Raw genomic sequence first — 8,691 nt, 5'->3', positions numbered from 1 at the left:
CAATCCTCCCATATTGGCCTCCCAGAGTTCTGGGATTACAGACATGGGCAACTACACCAGCCTAGACAACACTTTCTGTCTTTCTTTCTCTTTTTTGAGACAGGGTCTTACTCTGTCCCCTAGGCTGGAGTGCAGTGGTGCAGTCGCAGCTCACCACAGCTTCAACCTGCTGGGTTCAAGTGATCCTCCCACCTCAGCATCCGAGTAGCTGAGACTATAGGCTTACACCACCAGGCCAGGCTAATGTTTTCTTTTTTGAGATGGAGTCTCACTCTGTCACCCAGGCCAGAGTGCAGTGGCATGATCTCAGCTCACTGCAACATCCGCCTCCCAGGTTCAAGCAAGTGTCCTGCCTCAGCCTCCCAAATAGCTGGGATTATAGGCATGTGCCACCACACCCAGCTAATTTTTGTATTTTTAGTAGAGATGGAGTTTTGCCATGTTGACCAGGCTGGTCTTGAATTCCTGGACTCAAGCGATCCGCCTGCCTCAGCCTCCCAAAGCGTTGGGATTACAGGCTCGAGTCACTAGCCAATGCGTTATTTCATTAAAAGACCTGTTTAGGGGTTTGCCTCCCCTGTTGTACTGAGACCTCGCTGAGATGGGGGCAGGATCAGGTTGAGGGAGGAGGTGTTCCATGAATGTTTGTAGCAAACAGGGTGTTTTTCCCCACAAAGGATCTCTCATGTGATTATTTATTTATTTATTTTAAAGAGACAGCATTGCACTATGTTGCCATGTTGGCCGAACTGGTCTGACCTCAGGGGATCCGCCCACTTCGGCCTCCCAAAGTGCTGGGATTCCAGGCATGAGCCACCATGCCTAGCCTTCTTTTGAGACAGGGTCTTGCTCTGTCACCCAGGCTGGAGTGCAGTGGTGCAATCTCAGCTCACTGCAGCCTCAACATACTGGGCTCAAGTGACCCTCCCACCTCAGCCTCCCCAAGTGGCTGGGACTGCAGGCCTGCACCACCATGCCTGGTTAATTTTTAATTTTTTTTAGAGCTAGGGTCTCTATGTTACCCAAGGCTGGTCTCAGACTCGCCCTGCCTCCCATGTGATCTCCCCAGAAGCCCGCCCTGTAGCTATGCAGGGCCCATGGGCTGAGAAATGTTTGGGGAAACAGAGTCTGGGCGTGTTGCCTGAATCACCCAGGCTGGCATGGGGAGCCAGGATTCAAACCAAATTCATTGCCTCTGGTCTCCCGGAAGGGAGAGGGGGCAGGAGTTCAGATCCCTCTCACCTGAGGGATTCTGGGCCCTCCTTAAGGAGTTGGGGCAGGGGTGGAGCCCACAGGAGGTAGGAAGGGGCCTGCTCACTGTGGCCACACGGGGGCGCCAGAGACCAGAGGAGGGACAGGCGCCCCAGACAGCATTAGGGAACGAGAGATAGGCAAGGGCTCCTGGGTGGGAAGATGGGCCTCTCCTCCCCTACCCCTCGTGGACACCCCTGGTGAGGCCTCTGGGCCCTGTCTCACTCCCTGTGTGACCTCAGGCAAGTCCTTTAACCTCTCTGGTAAGTTGTCAGAAAGGTCCATTCCCAGGCATCTGTCCATCCCCACACAATGTAGCTGAGTGGACACTGAGTTCCAGGGCTGAGGCCAGGGCTGCACAGGGCAGGGCTGGGACAGGCATTCGGCACTTCTCGCCTCTCACACGTGATTCTTTCTGGTCCTTTATTAGTTTTTGTCACATCTGTCTTGCAAGCCTCAATTTTCTTGTCTTTAAAAGGGAGTTGGGTCCGGGCGCGGTGGCTCATACCTGTAATCCCAGCACTTTGGGAGGCCGAGGTGGGAGAATCACTTGAGCCCAGGAGTTCAAGATCAGCCTGGGCAACATAGTGAGACCTCATCTCTACAAATAAACTTAAAAATTAGCTGAATGTGGTGGTGCAAGCCTGTAGTTCCAGCTACTCCGGAGGCCAAGGTGGGCGGATCACTTGAGCCCAGGAATTCAAGACCAGCCTGGTCAACATGGCAAAACCCTGTCTCTACTAAAAATACAAAACTTAGCCTGGAATGGTGACACACATCTGAAGTCCCAGTTACTTGGGAGACTGAGAAAGGAGAATCACTTGAACCTGGGAGGCAGAGGTTGCAGTGAGCCGAGATTGTGCCACTGCACTCCTGCCTAGGTGATAGAGTGAAACCATGTCTCCAAGATAAATAAATAAATAAATAAAAATAAAGGGGGAGGGTTGGACCCCCTGCTCATTCCTTTGCAGCTCCAATGGAAGGAAGTCTGTAAAGACTCAGTCTCTTTTTGAGCTTATTCCAGCCTCAGCAAGCAGCCAGGCCTCCAGCCCTGACAGCCCGAGGCAGCTCGGGGGCATGGCACCATGTTGTCTCAGCAGATCTGTTTTCTGATCCTGTGGGGCCAGACCACTAGGGCCACAGCAGCCTTGACCTGCTCACCACAGAGCCCTGAGCACAGCGCAGCCCAAGGCCCAGTTTACAGGGTGCTCTGGGCATGGGTGAGTCTTTTTTTCTTTCTTTTTTTTTATTTTTGAGACGGAGTCTCACTCTGTCGCCCAGGCTGGAGTGCAGTGGCACAATCTCGGCTCACTGCAAGCTCTGCCTCCTGGGTTCACCCCATTCTCCTGCCTCAGCCTCCTGAGTAGCTGAGACTACAGGTGTCCGCCACCACACCTGGCTAATTTTTGTGTGTGTGTGTATATTTTTAGTAGAGATGGGGTTTCACCATGTTGGCCAGGATGGTCTCGATCTCCTGACCTCATGATCCGCCCGCCTCAGCCTCCCAAAGTTCTGGGATTACAGGTGTGAGCCACCGCCCCCGGCCAGGGATGGGTGAGTCTTGACAGGAGGAGACCTCCTGAGAGCCTCAGGTGCACCCTGTCCGGGCAGTCAGGCCACTCTCTTTCCTTTCCTTCTCCCCAGGATACCTTCATTCAAATGCCACCTCCACAGTCAACTACTCCCCAGGTGCAGGAGGGCCCAGCTACCCCCTGCAGCTTCTCACTCATCCTGCAGGCCCCTTGGGTACTGAGGGACATCACTAGCTCTCTCACCCAGCTCTGCGGGGAGCAGTTACACTCATAACAGCTTGCAAGTGTATGGGGCCTCTTGGTATCTCCAAGTGACTTTAGATCTATTATCTTCACAAGGGCCACGCTAGGAGAGAGTTATTACCTTCCTTTACTGACTAATGAATGGAAGCTGGGGAGGGAAGTGGTGCCAGCCTTGAGCTCCTTCCTTGCAGAGGGCAGGTGTGTGAGGGCAGGGAAAGGCCCTGAGAACCCAGCACGAGGAAGTGGCAGGGAACCCCGTGTCTGCCCCCCAGGGAATAGCCCTCTGAGGCTGGGAGCGCAGACACAAGGCAGGTTGCCGGGGTCTGCAGCATCCTGGCCACATTGAAGGGCCGCTGAGCCCAGGGTTGGGGAGTCCCCTTCCTCGAGGTCCTGAGAATCAGCCTCCAAGGGGAGGTGTAGGATGAGAGTCTCCAACCCTGGCCTCGGGAAGCAGCTCCCACCAGATAGTTCTTCAGGGCTGGCAGGAATGGCGGCCGTTCCCTGCTGCTAACCACTCCAGAAACATGCACGTGGCATGGTGGCCCACTCCTACTCAGGTCAGGACATGAGATGCTGCTGACCAGGCATGGGGTCTTGGGTAAATCTCTTTCTCTCTCTGGATGCTGTCTTTTTGTGTATAATGGAGAACTGCACTTGTTCTGGTGTGAGGGACAAATGAGCTTCCCAGTATGGCCACCAATGGCCGTCCCAACCTTTCTCTGAGGGAGGAGCGCAGGCGGCAATGTGATTGGAGCGGGGGAGCTGCCTAAGCCTGCCCTTGAGCCTCAGATGCCTGGCTCTTATTTGAAGGTGCGTCTGTTGGGATGGCTTTGGGGAGGAGCTGATGCAGATGCTGGGGGTGCGGACCCCCCAGTACCCCAGCTAGTCCTGGCAGCCCCCTCCCCCACCCCATCTGCCCGGCACCAGGGGCGTGTCCTACGAAAAGTCCAAAGCTCCAAATGGGTGGACATATGGTGGTTTCATCATCCTGGTTTTTCTTCCAAAACCCTTCCCTGCACTGCTCCAAAAGCCATAGGGGCTCCCACGCTCTGCAGCGGCTGCAGCCCCATGTGGTTTTACAATTATCAGTCCCTCTGGGTGCACAGGAAGCCAGGCCCCAGCCCCCTTGGCCACCACCTCTCTGGCCTACAGGCGCCGCTGTGTCTGCCGGCTGCTTCGGGGAAGGGTAGGTCCCGCCTGTTTTGTTCTGGGTGTTGGGTGAGGTGCCCTACTCCCTGCACCCCACCCAACTAGCACTCCCTGGGGTGCTTGGCAAAGGCCACTCAAGGTGGGTGTCATTGGGCTCTGCCTCTGTGGGCCACGTCTGTTCCTGAATTAGGGCTTGAGGAAACAGCCTTAGTGGGGGAAGAGGGCTGGCTAGAGTGGCAGAGCTCGGATTTAAACTCAGGGCGGTCTCCCCAAGGCTGCCCTCCACGTGCTGCCAGACCTGGTACGCTGGAACACGGGAACAAGAGTGGTGGCCGGATGTCCTCACCTCCCAACTCTCATCACCTTGCTGTCCGTGGCCGGGCAAGTCCTATGACTAGCCCATTTGATTGATTTAATTTAATGTATTTATTTTTGAGATGGAGTCTTGCTCTGTCGCCCAGGCTGCAGTGCAATGGTGTGATGTTGGCTCACTGCAACCTCTGCCTCCTGGGTTCAAGCAATTCTTGTGCCTTGGCCTTCCAAGTAGCTGGGATTATAGGTAAGAGCCACCACGTCTGGCTAATTTTTGTATCTTCAGTAGAGACAGGGTTTCACCATATTGGCCAGGCTGGTCTCGAACTCCTGACCTTAAGTGATCCACTCTCCTCGGCCTCTCGAAGTGCTGGGATTACAGATGTGAGCCACCCTGGGCAGCCATTATTTTTTACTAGGCTATTCTTCTAGAACACTCATTTGAGATAAGAACAGGGCACTGATTGGATTTGCAGTTAGCTTGTTTTCTAAGGAGAAGAAATGTTTATTTTAAAAAATTTCTTTTTTTTTTTTTTTTTTTTTTTGAGGCGGAGTCTCGCTCTGTCGCCCAGACTGGAGTGCAGTGGCGCAATCTTGGCTCACTGCAAGCTCCGCCTCCCGGGTTCACGCCATTCTCCTGCCTCAGCCTCCCGAGTAGCTGGGACTACAGGCGCCCGCCACCTCGCCCGGCTAGTTTTTGTTTTTTTTTTTTTTTTTTTGAGGCGGAGTCTCGCTCTGTCGCCCGGACTGGAGTGCAGTGGCCGATCTCAGCTCACTGCAAGCTCCGCCTCCTGGGTTTACGCCATTCTCCTGCCTCAGCCTCCCTAGTAGCTGGGACTACAGGCGCCTGCCACCTCGCCCGGCTAGTTTTTGTATTTTTAGTAGAGACGGGGTTTCACCATGTTAGCCAGGATGGTCTCGATCTCCTGACCTCGTGATCCACCCGTCTCGGCCTCCCAAAGTGCTGGGATTACAGGCTTGAGCCACCGCGCCCGGCCAGTTTTTTGTATTTTTAGTAGAGACGGGGTTTCACCATGTTAGCCAGGATGGTCTCGATCTCCTGACCTCGTGATCCGCCCGTCTCGGCCTCCCAAAGTGCTGGGATTACAGGCTTGAGCCACCGCGCCCGGCAAAAATTTCTTAAATAGAGACAGTGTCTCACTGTGTTGCCCAGGCTGGAGTACAGTGGTGCCATCATAGCTCACTGCAGCCTCAAACTCCCAGGCTCAAGTGATCCTTCCACCTCAGCCTCTCTAGTAGCTGCGACTACCTACAGGCACCCATCACCACTCTCAGCTAATTTTTGTTTTGCTAGAGATGGGCGTCTTACTATGTTCCCTGGCTGGTCTTGAACTCCCGGCCTCACACAACACCACCCCACACAACCCCACCCCATCCCCAACCTTGATCTCCCAAAGTGCTGGGATTACAGGTGTGAGCCAAATCCAGCCAGAAATGTTTATTCTGAATGAGATTTTACAAGGAACTGCAACATAGAAAACAGCTGTGCATGGCCAGAGGCAGTGGGCAGGCCCTTTGCTTCTTGGGTCCTGGGCTGTGAGGTGCTGCGTGGGTGGGACCCAGGACAGATTGCCCCGAAGGCCTCAGTCCAGGGGCTCTGGGGGCTGGGTGGCAATGCCCCTCCTTTGCCCCAGGCCAGCCTCCGAAGAGGGGGCTTCTCCCCCAGGGTCCTGGCCAGCTAGGGAGCTGGGGAGGAGGCAAGGGCGGGGGCTAGCCCTCCAGGTGGGCGGCCACATCTCTGACCACATCCTCTGGCCCTCCCTGAACCCCCATCACAGCCCAAAGATGACCCCCAACCTGTAGAGCCAACAGCAGGGCTATGAACTCTGTGGCAGACACCTGCCCTCGGCCCCTCTTTCAAGCCTCAGATCAGCAGGCACTTCCTGGGGCAGCCCCAGGGGGTTCACAGCCCCTCTGTCACCCCACAGAGTCCTGCAGGTGGAGTGCTCAGGGAAGGAGAGTGGGCGGCCAGGCACTTCCCTTCTGGCCCTCCCTGTGCCACTCGGGGGCACTGCTATGTTCTGTGCCTTCTCTAATGTGCTCGCAGCTTGAACAAAAATGCTCCACCTCTCTTGGGTGACCCCTGCCCCAAGCTTTCAGGACCCCAGGCTGGAGTGACAGCTCTTAACCTTTAATGTGGGTCTCTCAGCCCTGAGTACAGCTGCAGTCTAAGGATGGGGTTGGGGGGGATCTACCATTTTTTCCTTTTAGTGTGTGCTTTGGATTAGTAACCCGATGGAAAGCACGCTGGAGTTGGATGGCCTGGTTTGAATCCACTTCTACCACTTTTGTTATTTCGGCGGTCCTCAGTCTTGGACTCTCCCTCTGTGAAATGGGGGAACGTGAACTTCCTCAGATTGTGAGGGCGCAGCTCCACCTGGCACAGGGTGAATGCCCACAGGTGGCGGCTGAGTGGCGCAGGGAGGGCCGGTCAGCACTGCAGCAATTGCAGCATCCACTGGCACTTCAAGTACGGGTCATAGGACCAGACGCCACCACACCAGCTAGGCGCAGAGCACGCACCTGGGTCCCTGAGACCCTCAGGGCCGTTTCTGTCCTGCCTTCTTCTGCCAGAGGGGCTAGGGCAGCCTGCACCCATGGCACCTCAAGTCTGCACCCTTTTATGAAGGGTTACTAATGGGTCACCCTTCCCTCTGCTGGTATAAACAGTCCCCCATCTGTGACATCACCGGGGCCTGACTGGCCCCACCCTTAGTTGCATGTTTGTCATAGGCTATCTGCTTTGTCTTCAGAGGCCCAGCTTTCCTGTATTTAAACCGCCCTTGGGGCTAGCAAGGAGCCAGGCTGGCTCCAGAGCCCAGAAGCCTTTGTTTACTTGACGCCACCCAGTGCCGAGGGCCCCGCAGGTGCCCACTCATCCGTCTGTGGCTGAGGGGTGCCAGCCTAGGCCTCAGTTATCAACATCTTCCCAACTGCTTTCCCCCTCCCACCCCAAGTGAACTCCTGCTCAGCTCCCACCTCGCACAGGGAAGGGGGCATCATCCTCTGGAAACCGTTTTCCCTACAGGCCTGGCCCTCTTAGTAGCAGGGGGCAGCTACTGCCCAGCAGAGCAGGACTGGGCAGGGCTGGTCACCTTGCCCCGGCAGCCTTGCCACTCTGTCCCTGCTGGCATCGCCCCCGCAGACACCAGGGGAGGACGACCCAGGACTGCTGCCCCTGGAAAAGACAAGGAAGCACCCGAAGCTTCGGCACAGTTCAGACTTTTTAATGCAAGGAGGAAGTCTTCACTTTTCTTCCCACAGGTATGAACAAGCCACTGCAACTTCAACAGTGACTTCCTGGCGAGGACAGCGCCCACATCCATCCTCACCTAATACTGTATGGAGTGATGGGCTAGGGAGAACAAGGACAGTTCCTGCAGACTCCAAGCAGCGCTGAGGGGGAAGCTCCCTGAGACCCCCGCGGGAGAGCCTGGTGGGAAGCCCAGCTGTGTGGCACCCGGTGCTCCACCTGCCTCGGTGCCATCACAGCCCGGACAGTGGCCGCTGGCCTGCGAATGCGCCCGGGCCCTGGAGGCTGGGCTCAGTGGCCCCAGGCAGAGGAGGGGGAGGTGGCCTGAAATGGCCCAGGCTACTGGGCTGCAAGGCTCCGGTTTCTTATTGCTCAGCCAGGGGCCAGGGGCGTTCTTTTTTTTTTTTTTTTTTTTTTTTTGAGGCGGAGTCTCGCTCTGTCGCCCAGACTGGAGTACAGTGGCCAGATATCAGCTCACTGCAAGCTCCGCCCCCCGGGTTTACGCCATTCTCCTGCCTCAGCCTCCCGAGTAGCTGGGACTACAGTACAGGCGCCCGCCACCTCGCCCAGCTAGTTTTTGTATTTTTAGTAGAGACGGGGTTTCCCTGTGTTAGCCAGGATGGTCTCGATCTCCTGACCTCGTGATCCACCCGTCTCGGCCTCCCAAAGTGCTGGGATTACAGGCTTGAGCCACCGCGCCCGGCTGCCAGGGGCGTTCTAAGGACATCCAAGTCAGCTGCCCTCCTTTGCTAAACAGAGGAGGAAGGAAGGTAGGAAATGAAGGGGGATTACAGAAGGGACTGGCTTTCCCCTGGTCCCTGCTGTCTGGACACAAGAGCCTGGCCAGAACCATGGGCTTCCTCTTACCAGCATCAAGCTGTCATGAGGCCCCGCCAGCCCTCACCCGCCACCCACCTCCCACTGTGGAGG

The sequence above is a fragment of the Trachypithecus francoisi genome, unplaced genomic scaffold, assembly GCF_009764315.1.
Source record: "Trachypithecus francoisi isolate TF-2019V2 unplaced genomic scaffold, Tfra_2.0 Lachesis_group8, whole genome shotgun sequence".
Lineage (NCBI taxonomy): Eukaryota > Metazoa > Chordata > Mammalia > Primates > Cercopithecidae > Trachypithecus > Trachypithecus francoisi.
This window is presented reverse-complemented; position numbering follows the sequence as displayed.